Below are 15964 nucleotides of genomic sequence, written 5' to 3'. Positions count from 1 at the left end.
TTTTAAAGGCAGAGTAGGGTTGGACTCAATTGTGGGTGAGGACAAAGGAGATTTAGGGATGGCATAAGTCTCTAAGGACTTTTGGAAGCGAGGTCTCCAGGACCTTGAGGGGCTAGCTATTGTTGGGAGAGAGGTTATTTATTACCAATAATAAAAATCTTCATATGAGACCCTTTAGATGTATATCAGTGGGCCATATACTTGGGAATGATTCTAGACACTATCTTGGAGTTTTAGAGATAAAGTTTCCTAAAGGAATTGTTGAAGTAGACTTACAGAATTCTGGTCGGAACTGTCGGGGTAGGGGGTTGGTTAGGCTAGAATTGTCCTTAGCAAAACCTCAAGGTGAGGGCAGTTAAGTCCCCAGGGGAGAGCCACTCTGTCTGTTTCAAGGGCTTCCAACTCAGTTAAGGAAAAATATATTTCTGGCACCAACCAACCCAAAGAAGCAAACATACATCATGAGGGCCAGAACCAGCCTTTAGGCTTATGGGAGATATGGCCCTCCAGGGCTGTGGCCCCTGACTCCTTCAACATGCTGTATGGGAGAGAGACCCTTCTTCCTGCCCTCCAGGGACATTCTCCCATTATAGTGACATTCCAATGGGTAAGATTCTCTGAGTGTCATGGCAGGAGAGGAAGCTATCTGGCTCCCAAAGGTATCTGCAAATGGGAGAGTTTTAGGAAAGCTGGTTCTGGACCTCACATTGAAATATGACATTAACCTCATTCTGGGTGGTCCTCAAACTTCTTTCCATCTTAATGCCCCACTCCACTCCGGTAAAAACATTTAAGTATTTTTCAGGATAGGACAAAGGTCTGGCCCACTCTAGTCCTGGGTACTACTTCTCTATACCACCCCACCCTGGGAAAGGGTTGTTTCAGTGTACCATAACCTCACAAAACAGGAAACCTAACATCTGGGCCCATTCAGTGGTGGTGAGCCAGTTGCCATCCAAACTTGATTTTACTTATATCTTCTTTTTCACATATACACAGGACTAATACACATGATAAAAATCTTTGAAGTGTCTGATGAAGTCTAAAAAAGTTCTTTTGATAAAGATATGATAAAAATCTTGGGTTATAATAAGTCATCCACTGGTAGAAGAGTTTCCTTTTCAGTATGAGGTGAGTTAATGGCAGTAGAACAATTGATTTAGTAGATTCTAATCAGTACAGTAAATGTGGTAAGGCTTAGTTTTAAATTTTCCTAAATGCATAATGGATTCTAATATTTTCTCCCTGAGCTCAGTGGGTGACCTCAGACCTCCTGAGTGGGACACCATGTGGTACTCAACAGCCCCAGTCTGTAGACCCCTGCTAGCAGGGCTGACTTGTTCTAACCAAATTCCCAAAGCTGACTAAAACAACAGCCTTTGAGTTTATATACAAGAAATGACTACCAACAGGACCTTTATCCTTTCCTGTGGGTAGACTATTTTGTTCCACCAGGGGAGAGTCAACATAGAAGCTCAGGCCAACCCCTTTCTCACCTGAGAAAAGGGCTTATGTGGTGAACACCTGTCTTAGCATCAGCTTTTGGAGCCTTCTCTGGGTCCAGATGTTAGGTTTCCTGTTTTGTGAGGTTTTGGTACACTAGAACAACCCTCTCCCAGGGTGGGGTGGTATAGGGAAGTGGTACCCAGGCCTAGACTGAGGGCCAGACCTCAGTCCTATCCTGAATCCAGCCTCCTGGATGGTCCCGCTATAGCCCACCTGTGAACAGGAGCAGAGTGGGTACATGTCGCTGTTGCTTGTCTTCATTATCAGTTAAGTTCCATTGTGTCTTGCTTACCATAGCTCCTCACATTCCGAGGGCATCTTCTGGAGGGACTGTAGAGGGCAGGACCAGGCAGACCTATCTGCGGGGGGGGGGGGGGCAGATAAGGGGGAAGAACACCAGGTGGGCCTCTGCCGAGCAGTCCTGGGGAGAAGTTATCTGCAGTTAGGCCCTTCCCCATCTGCATGCTTACCTGCTCAGTCAACTCCACATGTAGCCCCAGACTGGTCTGTGATAATGCTTTAGTGCAGTTGGCACCCCTGCCTGCCTATAGGGCTGGTCAGCTTCACATCATAATCACTCAGAAGGGACTTCAGCTAAGATGCCTGCTGGGCCCCACTACCCCAGGGACTCCCATCCAACACCTTTGTGGTGGAGTCCCACCCATACAGAAAGCCAGACTCACTCCTTTGGGCTAAGAGGAAACACTTGTAGCAGCAGGGAAGGTGAGTACCTTGGTGTGGTGCCACGCCCCAGATTGCTGAGAAGCTGTTCATTTTTGTAACTTTCTCTGTGGGAAAATCAACGATTGCTTTTGGAATGGGTGCTTTCTCCTGTTTAATAAACAGTTCCTAGTCAAGGACATGGTGTTAGGACTCATTTGGGGAAGAGGTGGACCTTCTTTGCAATACAGCGATGAAAGCTGTTTTATTTTATTTTATTTTTTTAAGTTTAAATGTTTATTTTCATGGGCTGTACATTTAAAAGCTACAGTGTTGCATGCTTCTGCTGTAAAATGTATTTATTCCAGCACACTTCTCAGTGAGTCGTATTGCGTATCTCACATACAAAAATATCTGCCACCCGCGTCCTCCTGGAACCTCCACCACCTGGCCTATCCCTCCACATCACAGGGGATATGCGGTACATCACACGTCTAGAATTTCGATGGAGGAGAGCGTTGCTGGGTCTATAAACTATCGTGTCACTTACAGAGACGAGGATGGAGAGTTGAAGCCATTTTTGAGATGATTCGAGAAAAGACAATGGTCCCAGAGATGTGTAGGAAGCAGGTGCAACCGCTCTCTATTATCGCTGAAGGTGAGTTGATTGGTTCTCTGACACAGAGCCTCAACAGGGCCCAGCACCCCAAGCTTGGGAGGGTGCCTTTCCAAATTGCTGAAGAAAGGGTGCAAAGGGTCAAAATACACAGAGGCCAACTTCCTAAAACTTAGAAATGAACAATGTACAAAGTGCTCGTCTACGGATGGGGCAAATGGGACAAGAAGTAATCTATATTTTCCCTGCGCTAACGTGTACACACACACACACACACACACACACACACACCCTCTGCCTGGAGTTGAAGGGAGGAGGCTATGGCTGCTCACAGAGGATTGGGTGCGGAGGGAGCTTGGGGCCCCCCACGGAGGGCGCCAGGGAGTTCTCACCCTAATGCCACATATCACTCCAAACTAGGCCTGCTCACTGTGCAACGTTCTCCACGTTCTCTCCCTTTGGATCGTCAGCATTCCAAAATAATGGGAACTTTGTGTCTGAAGCGGAGGGAGCTCAGTGGATAGAGGGGGTGAGTCTCACGTGTGCACACACGCGTGTGTGCCACCAAGCATGCTCGGCAAGCTGTTTTATTTTATTGTATTTCAAATCAGATCTTTTTGCCCCTGATTGCTAAAATGACCTGGTGTGGAATTCTCTGAAAGATCACCTTTTGTCAGCTCACAGCCTAAATGAGAAGGGATGAAGGGTTTGTTTTAAGCCCTAAAAACACAAATTCTCTTTCAGCTCTCTAATTTCCACAGAAATCCCACTGTTTCTGGTTGCAAGAAAAGAAATATGAAAGCCCCAGGAAGGCACATCTTCCTGAAACTGGGCCTCCCACAGTGGGGCTTCCTTCCTCTGCCAGGTGGAAGGTCTGGCAGGTCCACTTTTGCCTTGGGGCCTGGTTTTGCAATCCTTTAGCCCTGCAGCAGAGCCCCAGCAGCTAGTGAGGAGGCTCAGGCAGAGTAGGGCTTGTATCAGAGCAGGTGCAGCTCTATTTCAGTTTCTTAAAACCAGCCTGTGACAATGTGTCTCACATCCTCTGGATTTTTTTTTTCAGACCTGGACACACACACACACACACACACACACACACACACACATAGTGACTGGAGAAGGAGGTGAATACACAAGAGGAGGTGAATGAGTTTTTGAAGCCTTGGGTGGGGGGAATCTTGAAACCACCCAAATATATGTATTCTTCCAAACAAGGTGCATCCAGGATCTGGTATGATGGGGTGAATCAGATAATTTTGAGACAGATGTTACCACCTGATCACCATCAGGTTTCTATACTCAATGTGCAAACAAGGAGTAGAGAGTGGAAAAACCAGGGGTAATGATTAATCATACATGGGGCATAAGACATAAGTAAGGAATATTTAAAAAAAAAAAAACAGGAAGCTAAGTTAATAACATAACTCATACTGTTGTACCTGAGTTTTCACGTCAGAGAGACCACCAAGGAGCCGACACCAATGCCGACACGAGGGTTTATTCAACAAGCTTAAGCTTGGGCCCAAGTATACCCGACACAGCAGTGTAGGGACTTGGACCCAAAGCTTAGTTAAGGCAGGGGTATTTATGGGTTCCTGTTACTAAAGCAGGGTGGGGGTCTTTGGAACTAAAGCAGGGTGGGGCTTCTTGTTATTAAAGCAGGGTGGGGGTCCTTATGATGAGGGAGCAGGAGGCTGGCTGAGGACAAAGCAAAAGCTGGCGCCTTGCACCCCCTCTTCACCTACTCCCCTCCATATGTGTAGCATTCCTCAGGCACCCCTGACTGCCATAAAACAATAAATAGTTAACTTGCAGGGATCGCAATCCTGCAGAACAGGAATCTCCCTTGCTCTACAGATGTCCTAGAGACCTAAACAGGGAGGTTACCTTATCAATAGCACAAATTTCCAGAGGCAAATAACTCTTGGTTCCTGAAGCCCTAATGTCTCCCTCCTCACCATAAACTGGAGGAGGCTGAGGTAGAAGGGAATGTAAATGATAGCAGGATCATAATACCCCACCAAGAATCTCCCAACAATCTTGATGTTAATACCTGACCTAAGGATGACATTGATCAAGCCATAAGGGCAAGGACTCCCCCCAGCACCTTGTTGGCCCTCCCTAGCATGTGAGAACTCTGTTGAAATCTCCCATCCCTTCACCACCTCCCCCCAACCGTGGGGTATATAACATGCCTACCCTCACAATCCGCAGCAGCAGCTCTTCCTGCCCACGGGTCCTGTCCCTGTGCTTTAATAAACCACCATTTTGCACCAATGTGCACCAATGACGTCTTAAGAATTCTTTCTTTAGTCGTTGGCTCCGAACCTCCTCACCCCACCGAACCTGACTTAGGTTCTGGGACTTCATCACTTAGAAGTAAAGTAGGATGGGACTTCCTGGAACTAAAGGAGGGTGGGGAGGTCTCTGGAATTTAAGTAGGGTGGGGCTTACTAAAGTAGGGTGGGGGTCCTTAGAACTAAAGTAGGGTGGGGCTTCCTGGAACTAAAATAGGGTTGGGGGTCTCTGGAACTAAAGTAGGGTGGGGCTTCCTGAAACTAAAGTAAAGTAGGGGAAAGTTCAGCCCTTGGGCACAGGGGTCTGAGATGGCTGTACTTATGCTAAGGCTAAACCTGAGGTGGGATGGCCTTAATTTTTCTCGGCCTCCACAGTACAACTGTAGTACTGCTTATGCTTTCTAGACAGGTCCATGAATTAAGCATCCAGCCTCAATCTGAACCCCAGTCTGAAATCTGAAATCAATCTGAATTTGCAAAAAATAAAGAGACTGAAGGGCACATCTTCTGATGCATTGCACAATGATTGTGAGTCAGGTGTTTCTAAGCTGGATCTGCCAGCTACATTAGCTCTTAGATAATCAATCAGCCCTGTTTTGGCAGTTACCACAATTAGAAATCAGAGGACTGAAAACAAGGAGAATATTACAAATTATTCCAGTGAACAAATAAAAATGGGAGCGAGAAAAGGGCTCTGGAATAGATAATACAGCCTGAATTAATATCTAATTGATCGAGATACTGATATTTTATGACTTGTAGAATTACTATCTGTGGATCATTTTTATGTCCTCTTGGGGAAAAAGTCAGGTCGGGTCAGTAAAGGGTTGATTTGGACTATGGTTCCGGAAAAAAATAATTACTAATGTTTTGAGACATAAATATTTCTAGGCAATCATGATTTCTGATAGCAAAGTTGTCTTTAAACGGTTTCCAGTGCATTCTGAGCAGTACCTTTTATTGCAGCTCAGTTATTCTGGAGACAACTGATGAACTTTGAAAACTTATCCTCAGAACCTGATAAAAGGTTTTTACTATGTGTAGAAGATTTACAAAATGCTTTTTATTATATCAATAAAAAGTATGCTGAAAAGCATAGGCAGAGAAAAAGGGACATGTCTTACTTCCAATGGCTGCACTTAGGAAATTGAACTGAGAGGACTGTCCCACACTTGAGAGGCTACAATTGTGGTCAAAAGGAAAAGCAAAATGTTTTCATTATTAGTATGAATATGTAAGACATGAACACTCATTTAACTCTCAAGTAGAAAACTGGATCCTTCTAATAGAATAATTCTTGACTATAAATTAAAAAAAAAAACAAGTTAACCATTTTTATTTCTCTATCATCCATCTATCATTCTATCTATGGATCTATGGATTTATCATCTACCTACTACCCTCTCTCTTCTCCCTGAGAAACCTTTACCTATCTAACTCAGAAAAGGACATAAATTATCATCCAGTAATTGAGAAAAGTCAGTCAACAGCTTCTTCTGTAATGCATGGAGAATGTGAGGATAAAAGGTGTTTTCCATATAAATAGCTCCCCAGGTGTCCAGAGAGCTCATTAAAAAGTGACACTTCCCAGGACACAAAAGAGGGTCCTGGGCTCATGGTTGGAAACTTGACATAAATGTGTTACATGTCTTGTCTCCATCATGCCATTGAGGAAATCACATAGAGAAAGCCTTCCTAGGCCAGAATGTCAGAGCTGCCCCATCCCAGGGATTAGCCCTTTCACACCCCTGGTTTTGCTCACCCTGACAGCTGGTGAGGGGACCTCCTATGGAGACAGATTACAAGCTCTCTCCACTGTGAATTGTTTATAGGAACTATTATTTCCTTGCCAGCTTTCCTTTTCACTCAGATTCTCCTGGCATATCCTAGAAAAGTAGGATCTGTTACCACAAGGCCATGTGGGCTCTTGCTAAGGGACACTTGAGGACACTGAGAAAAGGAACAAGGAAAGCCCCAGGGATTGATACCAGTCATAGGGTTTCAATATCCTGACTTTTCAGAGCTTTTAACCCACTTCTGCATTAGAGTTTACTTCCAGAGTCAAAGTGAATGACTGCTGGGCCAGGAGCCCTCTTCTATATTTTGGCCACATCACAATCCCTCCATCCCAGCCTGGAAGCAATTGATTTCTTGTCTGGGAGCATTAAATGGAGCTTTTAGTGTATTTCCAATGTTTGAGGTCTGCAAAAGCCACTCCGGCACAAGTAGCTTTATATCACATAGGCAATAGTTCCTGTGATGGACTGTTTTTTTTTTTTTTTTTAAAGGTTTTATTTATTTAACAGAGAGATATCACAAGTAGATGGAGAGGCAGTCAGAGAGAGAGAGAGAGAGAGAAGCAGGCTCCCTGCTGAGCAGAGAGCCCGATGCGGGACTCGATCCCAGGACCCCGAGATCATGACCTGAGCCGAAGGCAGCGGCCCAACCCACTGAGCCACCCAGGCGCCCGTGATGGACTGTTTTATTGCATTTATCTTTGAGTCTTTAAAATCAAGTTCTAAAAGCTTTATATATGCAAAATTTAATCATTTAACTTGGTCTCTCTGCTTTTGGAAAGGAAAACAAGTTAGAACTGCTGGGGCCTCCATTGATCTCTTGACCAGCAGCTAGATCCCAGCTGGATATTATGAAAGTTTTTAGCTACAGAGATGACTGAAGCCCCAGCAGCTGAATCCTGGCAAGCTGAGTGGGAGCATGCTTGTAAATGTCTGCAGCACTTCCATTAGTGTTTATACACCAACATGCAAGTAAAATGTCCCATATCCAGCTCTCCAGAAAGAAATTGATCAATAAAAATATGTTGTTACTTATAATATTTACTTTATATAATCACAAATATGTTATATAATTGGAAGTATATTGGTTTATTATAAGTAAGGTAGATACAGTTTGTTATATATATAGATAGCTCAGAATTTTTACATCATAATTAAAACAACACATAAAATATTCTATTGTAGATCCCATGTAGCCAAAAAGCTGTTGTTGAGTCTTTACCAAATTTTCCATCTGAATGCAACCTATGGCTGTGATCCAACCATAATTTGACAAATGGTGCTGCATCCTAATTCACACTTCCTCCAATGAATTTATTTTCATTACATCTGATATGAGATCTACTGTGAATCTATTTCTTTTTTTTTATTTTTTATTTTTTTAATTTATTTGACAGACAGAGAACACATGTAGGCAGAGAGGCAGGCAGAGAGAGAGGGGGAAGCAGGCTTCCTGCTGAGCAGAGGGCCTGATGAGGACTCCATCCCAGGACCCTGGGATCATGACCCAAGCTGAAGGCAGAGGTTTTAACCCTCTGAGCCACCCAGGCATCCCTGTGAAACTATTTCTAATGCTCGTACAATGTTAATGACCTGAAACTTCTTCGGACTTTGTTACTACGTGTATGAGAACTTCATTGCTTATTGACATGAGTGACTTCTTCGCTGTTTTAAAATATACCTGGGACTTGTTTTCATCAAGTAGGGTAAGACATGTAGACACAGAAAGGACTGTCATGAAGAAAGAAGTTAATACTTGCAGATCCCTAGAAATAGGAAACATGGAACACCACACAGAGCCACACAGGGAAGGACCAGGCTCATTCAGGAGACAAGGAACAAGAGAAAGTATAGGCAAAAGCCTTACATGTGGTTTCCATAGGAAAAAATGGGCAAGGCAAGGTGAGAAGGCTTAGAATTTGGCTAGTTTGAAGAATTCCAGCAGACTCTGGGGTGTAGAGACTGTCCTGCTACAGTTTCCTAGTATATTTTTCCCTTGATCCCCTCTGCCTCCTGACCCTGGGCTTCCCCACATGGCATGTTGTGCCCTGTCCTCTTGAGATCCATGAGGCTAACAATATCTTTGCAATGGCCTCGTTATACCTAAATAATAATGGAGGTTACATTTGAAGACACTAATTGTAATGGACTAAAGAACCACTTAAGTACTGGCACAGGGTCATCACTGTGAAAGCTCCTACAAATGCTGGTATGACAAATTTTTAACTCATGTTTTAACTCATGTTACCAGTTGTGCAGGTAATTCCCAGAGGTCAAGACAAGGATTGTCAGTAATGAGCATCCACTTGGACCCTGTGCATTCTCTCAAGGGAAGCCTGGTGCTGCTTGGGCCCCTGGACTTTATTGTACACCAAAGGGTATCTCAATAAACCTGGTGGGCGGGGGGTGTCATCACCACTGAAGAACATGTTCACAGGGTTGTAAATGAACAAAAGCCATACTTCAGAATCTCTGTTACTGAGTCAATAATAACTTCATCTAATAATAAACCTCACCTCTGAGCAGACTTTTAGGTTTCCTTCATGGCATTTGATCAAGCATGAGAAAAGAAAAGGTGCCATTATGGTCTTTGTGTGCTATGTGAGGTAACAGAGGCTTGAGAACAAAGTACGCACATGACCAGCATATAAGAAATGGGGCACTGAAGTTTGGTGCCTTGATTCCAAACTCCATGCACTTTCTCTCACATCTCTAATGCCTGGAAGGGGTTGTAAATTTCTACTATGAGTTTGACATCAACTATAACTTTAGTCCATGCTGTAGAGCCTTCTGTGGGGAGTGCTTGCCAGGCCCAAGACTTCAGGCCCAACCCTTGCTCAGCCCGTAAGTACTTTTAGCATCCAATGGGTATTTCCTCCACTGATGCTTCACTGTTTTCCCTTCCCTCACTCCCAAAATCTTTTGATTACAGGAAGTTTCAGAGTTAATTTTCCTACAGTCTCAAAAGTTGCAGTTCTGGAGCAGGGCTCCTTCCTGTGGCAGTCAGGCCCTGGGGCAGCCAAACCCCACACCCAACTTGGGTAGGACTCTGAGAAAGGGGGAGCCTTCAAGTAGAGTTGGGAAAAATTCATCCCAAATTTCTCCAGTTGGGAATCTAACATTTCACCTCAGATGATGTTGCCAAACGTGGAAATGGCATTCCATTTTGGAAAATCTGTCTTCCTCACCTGTGCCAGGCATGATATCTGTGTGATAACCAAAGGACCCTACACTGTAAAGGTAGGGAAGCAGGGGGCTGAGCATTAAAGTGGGCACCTGGCTTCCTTCCAAAGAGGAGGAAAGAATAGGCTATATATTGCCAAGGTGGAGGAAGATGGGAGAGGAAAGCATCACGTAGGTTCTTGTCGAATTGACCAGTTAAAATAGACTCTTGCTGTCTCATGTGGACCTTTGGGAGGAAACAAACCTAGGTTGTCATTTTGAGTAAATACAAATATAAAATGAGACAAATTATGGTTTGAATTTTCCAATTCAGTCATGTATGTGTATGACATATGTTGCATTTGAATGGACTTTGTTTGCCCTGTCAGTGTCAATATTTTCTTCCACAAAACAAAATCTAAGACTGTTAGATTGATAAATGTCACTTACTCACTCCAGAAAATCCTAGAAATCCATAACCTCCAGATTATCATTTCCGTATCATCAACAAGGAGGCTCTAAGGATCAAGAGAGCTACCTGGTAGGCTCCATGGGTGAATGCAGCACTCAGAGCCTAGGAAAAAAAATTCTGAGAACAGAAGAAGACACTCAGCTCATCAGACAAGGGGATAGAGGAAGGGCCTAAGGTTTCAAGATCAGAAGACTCTGTAGAGTACCATTAGAAGACTTAGTAAAGCATCATCACCTGAGCCCAGTCATGACTGGCTGATCATCCCTTCACCGATATTTGTGCTCCTCTGAGTGGGGAAGAGGCAAAATATGTTGTTGCTGCTAGCATAAGCACCATATGGGGGTCTCCCTACAAGACTGCAGTAAAGCTTCGTTCTGTTCTCTTGTCTTCTCCAACTACCTGTGTGACAGGACAGCTACTTTATTTCATGACTTTTAACAATTTCACTAACAAGAGATGGTGAGAGGCAGAGAAGTGAAGTCAGGTCTCCAGAGATTGGCCTAGAAATGCATTCACACTGAAGGGCAGCTTCAAGAGCTAGGGCGGCTCTGGTAACTTGTTCTAGTAGAGTGGAAGTAGGGAGGGCACAGTCTTCAGTGCAGGGCAAGGCCAGCAGAGATGGGAGCAGAGCCTAGAGCTCAGGTGGTCCTTGCTGCTCCCTTTATGGCCTCGAGGACATCTGTTGGAGCTAAAAGGGTTTGGAATTCTCAGCCCCAGACTCTCCCCCTGCAGGTCTTCACACTCACAGGAATAGGAATCCTGGTTATGAGCAAGCCTTGCAAGGGCAGCAACCACGCTATCCTCATCACCCACGCTATCCTCATCACCCTGGCAAAGTCAGGTGAATATGCTCCTGGACTGGAATCTGGTTCAGGTGTGAAAAGGATCCCTTTGTAACTGGCTCAGGCCTCTTGGGCCCCAGACAAATCAGGTGTCTGCCCAGCCTCTAAACAAGGGTAGGCTTCTGAAGACAGTGCAGAGTCTTCCTGCTCTGATTGTGTCTAATCCAGGTACTGAGGAACCATGCTCTTCACCTCTATTTTCAAGTGGGCTATCTGCTGGGAACTCTTCTAGGACCTGAATGTTGACCTTCCTCTTTCAATGTTTCCAGGGCACCAGTGTATGTGCCCAAGCCAGTGAACCATTATGCAAGGAAAAACAGAGCATCTTTTTCATCTCTGGAACTCTAGGGCTGTGCTATTTAGCATGGTAGCCACCAGCCAGATGAGCCCACTTCTATGTCATCGAGCCCTCTTTCAGGTGTCTGTCAACTCTAGGTGCCAGTGGCCACCATGTTGGATGGTGCAGAGAGAATACCTCCACCCTCCTGGACAGTGTCCTGGGCAGATGCTTTGAGTCCAGCTCAACTTTCAGAAAGGGAGAGTAGCAACCTCCATATGATTTATTTCCTCTTTCGGTCTCTCTCTCTCTCTTTTTTTTAAGACTTTATTTATTTGACAGAGAGAAACACAGCAAGAGAGGGAATGGGAGGAGGAGAAGCAGGCCTCCCACTGAGCAGGCAGCCCAATGTGGGGCTCGAATCCAGGACCCCGGGATTATGACCTGAGCCGAAGGCAGACGCCCAACAACTCAGCCACCCAGGCACCACTTTTGGTTTCTTTTTAATTCTCTCTTTTAGTCATAAGCTTCTTTTATAGCTCCTCCCCATTCCTTCCTTCATGACTCTCACCCTGAAGGACCTGGTCTCATCCAGACAGCTAAGGTCACTGGATCTTCAGCGTTCATAAAATTTCCCTACAGCCCCTCTCACACACTTTCCTAGCACTGCCCTGATTTCTGAATGCCAAGCTACATTCTTATGTGTTGAGTAACCCTGAATGCCAAGGTAGCAGGGCTGGGAGTCAGAAGAGCTGGGCCCACCATGCTGGAGTGGCCACAGGAGTGCTGACTCTTCCCTGAGCACTCCCTACACAGGAAATTTCCTGCATTGTATGGCTCTGGACATGCATGATTGTTTTCTTCCTTTCAGTTCTCAATTTCTTTCCAGCAGGAGTCTGCTTCAAGAAATTCTCTTGTCATGGACTCTAGAGAAAGGATTGAATAAGTAAAAGAGCATGAAAAAGTAGAGGAAATGGGCATGTGGAACAGGTGCACAGAGGAAGCAGAGAAGGCAAGTAAATTCACATATACTTTGTTGCTTTCCTATGTTTTTATTACCACTGCATAAGAATTTTTTCTTAATTGAAAGGCACAGGCACAGTTTGGTGGTTGTGCTAGAAAGAAAAATTCTTACTAGGGCAAAAGAGAGGCACTCCAGGAAGCTATTCGCTGTTGAAATGCAGCTTTCACGACAGGACTCTCTTGAGTGGAAGGTTGTGCAGAAAGAAAGGGTCATCTTTCTATTCCTGTTCCATGAAATCTGAGACAACGAGCTCCTTTCTTGGCCCAGGTCTGTGGGACTCGGACTGTTAATCCCTGGAGATGAAGAATCTTCCCCTTTCCTTTTCATTATTTCCATGTCCAGGCAACCTGACCCTAAAAGCTGTCCTGCTCATCACCCAGGTGAAATGACTGTGTGTGTTGACACATCACACCCTCAGCACAGAGTAGCAAACAGGCCTCAGTACCTTGTGACCACTGGGCATTCTGGGGCTCAAGGTCATTTTCCCACGGCCTGAGAGGCACCTACACAACCACCCTGCTGAACCCCTCTTCTATCTATTTATGTGACCCCTATAGATTCCTGCTTGTGCTACAGATTCTGTCACTGCTCATTTGAGTGCCCAGCCTGGGCCTCAGAGGAGCTGGAGCTTGCCCAATGTAGGTGGGTTCTTCTTTTGTTTTTGTTTTTGCAGGGGGCTTTAATCAGCCATGAGGCAACAACAGAGCTGCCTCTCAGCTCCTCCATGAACACTCCTATCTCCCAAGTCAGCTAATGTAGTGCCAGTTATTTCCTTCCTGAATTGTGTGGACTTGGAATGTGTTTTAGTGAATCTTCTTTATATTTAATGTTGGAAATCCTATATTTTTAATTTAAAATCAATTAATTAACATACACTATATTAAGCAATATTTCCTACCAATGATTTTAAAAATATGTTAACCTTAAATAGAAAGCATCCCAAACCAAGAAAGCTCTTGAGTTATTATGAGGCAATTATCCTAGTAACTGTCACTGAGGTCATTCTCTCTCCCATAGACTTTTAGTCATGCAAAGTCATCATAGATTTCCTGTTAACCATCTGTCCTTACATTTTTTCAGGGCATTTCTTGTCCTAAGTTTGGTCATCCGTCTTCAAGGGATCATGAGAATAATATTGCCTAAGTTCTTGCATGATGACTTGAATGCCAAGACTTTATTCTGTATAAATCAGGTTTTCTAGCTAGAAAATCCATGGCTCACTGTTTCTTCTGTTCAGTGTCTTTCAACACATTACTCCATTTTCTTGTGATACAAAATATGGCTCTCAGAAATGTGGATGACATTCTCATTTCCCTTCCTTTATATGTCATTTGCTCTTTTTTCCTAGATGCCCAAGGATTTCCCTTTTCCTTGTTTTAATTACATTTTACATTAAATTTAATTTTAATTTGATTTTCTCTCAATGATTTTATGAGACTACGTCTTGCCATTTGTCATTCTGAATCAGTACTTAGGGTGCTCTGTTGATATAGTTTGAAAGCACTACTGTGTTTCTGGGAAACTTCCTGTATTTTTATTTTAACACTTTTTGTCTTTCCTTTGTTTTTCTCACAGGTACTCCAATTATTCATTTTCTCTCTTTAGCCTCACATTTTGACATTTTCTCTCAAATCTTGTACTATCTTGCTTAGTTTCTTTTTTAGGATTTTCCTCTTCTTGCTTTCCATTCTCATATAACATTGTCTGCTGCCTTGTGCTTACTACTTTACATTTCATTTATGAAGCGATGTTTCAATATGCTGCTGCTTCTTCCCTGAGACCTGTTCTTTCATTGAGTTTTTCTAACTCTAATTTATGGTGTCATTCAATATCTTGTATAATTTCCTTAATGCATTTCTCTTCATTTTTGAAAAAAGTACACTAAAATAGATGAAGTCTGTCAAGAAACGATGCTTTCATTTTCTGCAGTGGCGCTATTCTAAAGTTACTCCCCTTTCCTCTTATAACCCCACTGCCTGGTATTTGAAAGCACTATTTTCTGTCATTAAACTTGTTTTCTTGGATTTGTGGAAAGCGGTGTGACTTAAAGAGATCTGCTTGCCTCACAGAGCTCTTTCTCTCCTACTGTTGCTGTGAAGTGCTCAAACCCATGGAAGCTTGCTTTTGGAGTTTTCCAGCTGTGTCCCCCTATCCCTCATTCATAGGGCTCTGCTCTTTTGCTACTTCTACTGCAACTGTCCTTCTCTATTTTGGTTCTGTTCTTTAATGTAGTGAGTAGCCTGTACAACTTGGAAGGGACAACTGCCTTCATCTTCCCCAAATCTACAGCACTCCTTTACATGGTTATCTATTTTCAGATTCATTTAACTTTAAGGTGATTTTTAATTATATACATGTTTTTTAATTATTTCATTTTAGAATTTCTTCTAGGTTTATTTTTATTAAGTACTTTATTCTTATACTTATTGATTTTTAGTTTTTCGTTTATTTTAGTCATGGATTTTCTTTTATTTTTTTTTTAAACTTATTTTGAGTCTTTTGATTTTAGAGTCGTCAGTGTTAGGAGTAGGAGTGAGGTGAAACATAACCCAGAGCCTTTACTGTGGTTTCTATGGACAAAACAAGGCAGAGCAGGGGAAACAGTCTAGGATTGGCCAGTTTGAAAAATGTCAACCGGCTCTAAGATATAAGGGTGGTTTTTATTTTTTTATTTATTTTTATTTGTTTCATTTATTTTATAGATTAACTTATATGGCAAATACAATCTTCTCTGCTAGGTTTTTGAAAAAAAAAAAAAAAAGATAAAAGATCCCAGCTCAATGAAGCTTATGGTATTAGGCATACTTCTCTGTCACCCTGCGTTAGAAGGTAGATGCTCCATGATATGGGGAAAGAAGGCCTCCAGACATCCTATCTTGCCAAACTGAGCATTAGACAATTTGCATTACAGGCCAGGGCAAGGATAGGTGGGGTTCTAGTATTTTCAGTGCACCATACTCAGGGAGAGCCTCTTCCAGAGTAAGGCCTGGATGGTAGAGAGTCCAATCTTGGCCAGGAATGTTCCCTTGACAACAATCAGCTGAGTCCAGGATGAAAGACTGGCATCCTTCCTCTTGCAAGAGGATGCTGTAACCCTCAAACTGGGAGACAGAGAGCCCCGTGTCCTTGGCTCCAGCCATCTGGAGTGGAATTTGTTTCATGCTGAGCTGGGGATGGTGAAGAAAAAAAGCAGGTTGTAGTTCACGTGTCACAGACTTTTACTGTTCTTACTAAGTTTTTGTAGGTTTTCTTGAATACATTTTCCTTCATTTGCTATATGTCTGTAAGACCATTGCTATACCCTTTCATTTAAAA

At 43.4% G+C, this 15964-nt stretch overlaps 1 long non-coding RNA gene across 1 annotated transcript; it reads left to right on the top strand.

Annotated features, from left to right (window-relative positions):
• Positions 1 to 2127: 2127 nt before the first annotated feature.
• LOC131828080 (uncharacterized) lies at positions 2128 to 12631 on the top strand. The gene is made up of 4 exons (XR_009352224.1): positions 2128 to 2229; positions 2719 to 2824; positions 3203 to 3311; positions 12518 to 12631. It is a non-coding gene; the product is annotated as an uncharacterized LOC131828080 (long non-coding RNA).
• Positions 12632 to 15964: the final 3333 nt, after the last annotated feature.

The sequence above is a fragment of the Mustela lutreola genome, chromosome 3 (assembly GCF_030435805.1).
Source record: "Mustela lutreola isolate mMusLut2 chromosome 3, mMusLut2.pri, whole genome shotgun sequence".
Lineage (NCBI taxonomy): Eukaryota > Metazoa > Chordata > Mammalia > Carnivora > Mustelidae > Mustela > Mustela lutreola.
Note: the sequence above shows the minus strand (reverse complement) of the source record. Positions and strands in the feature narration are given on the sequence as shown.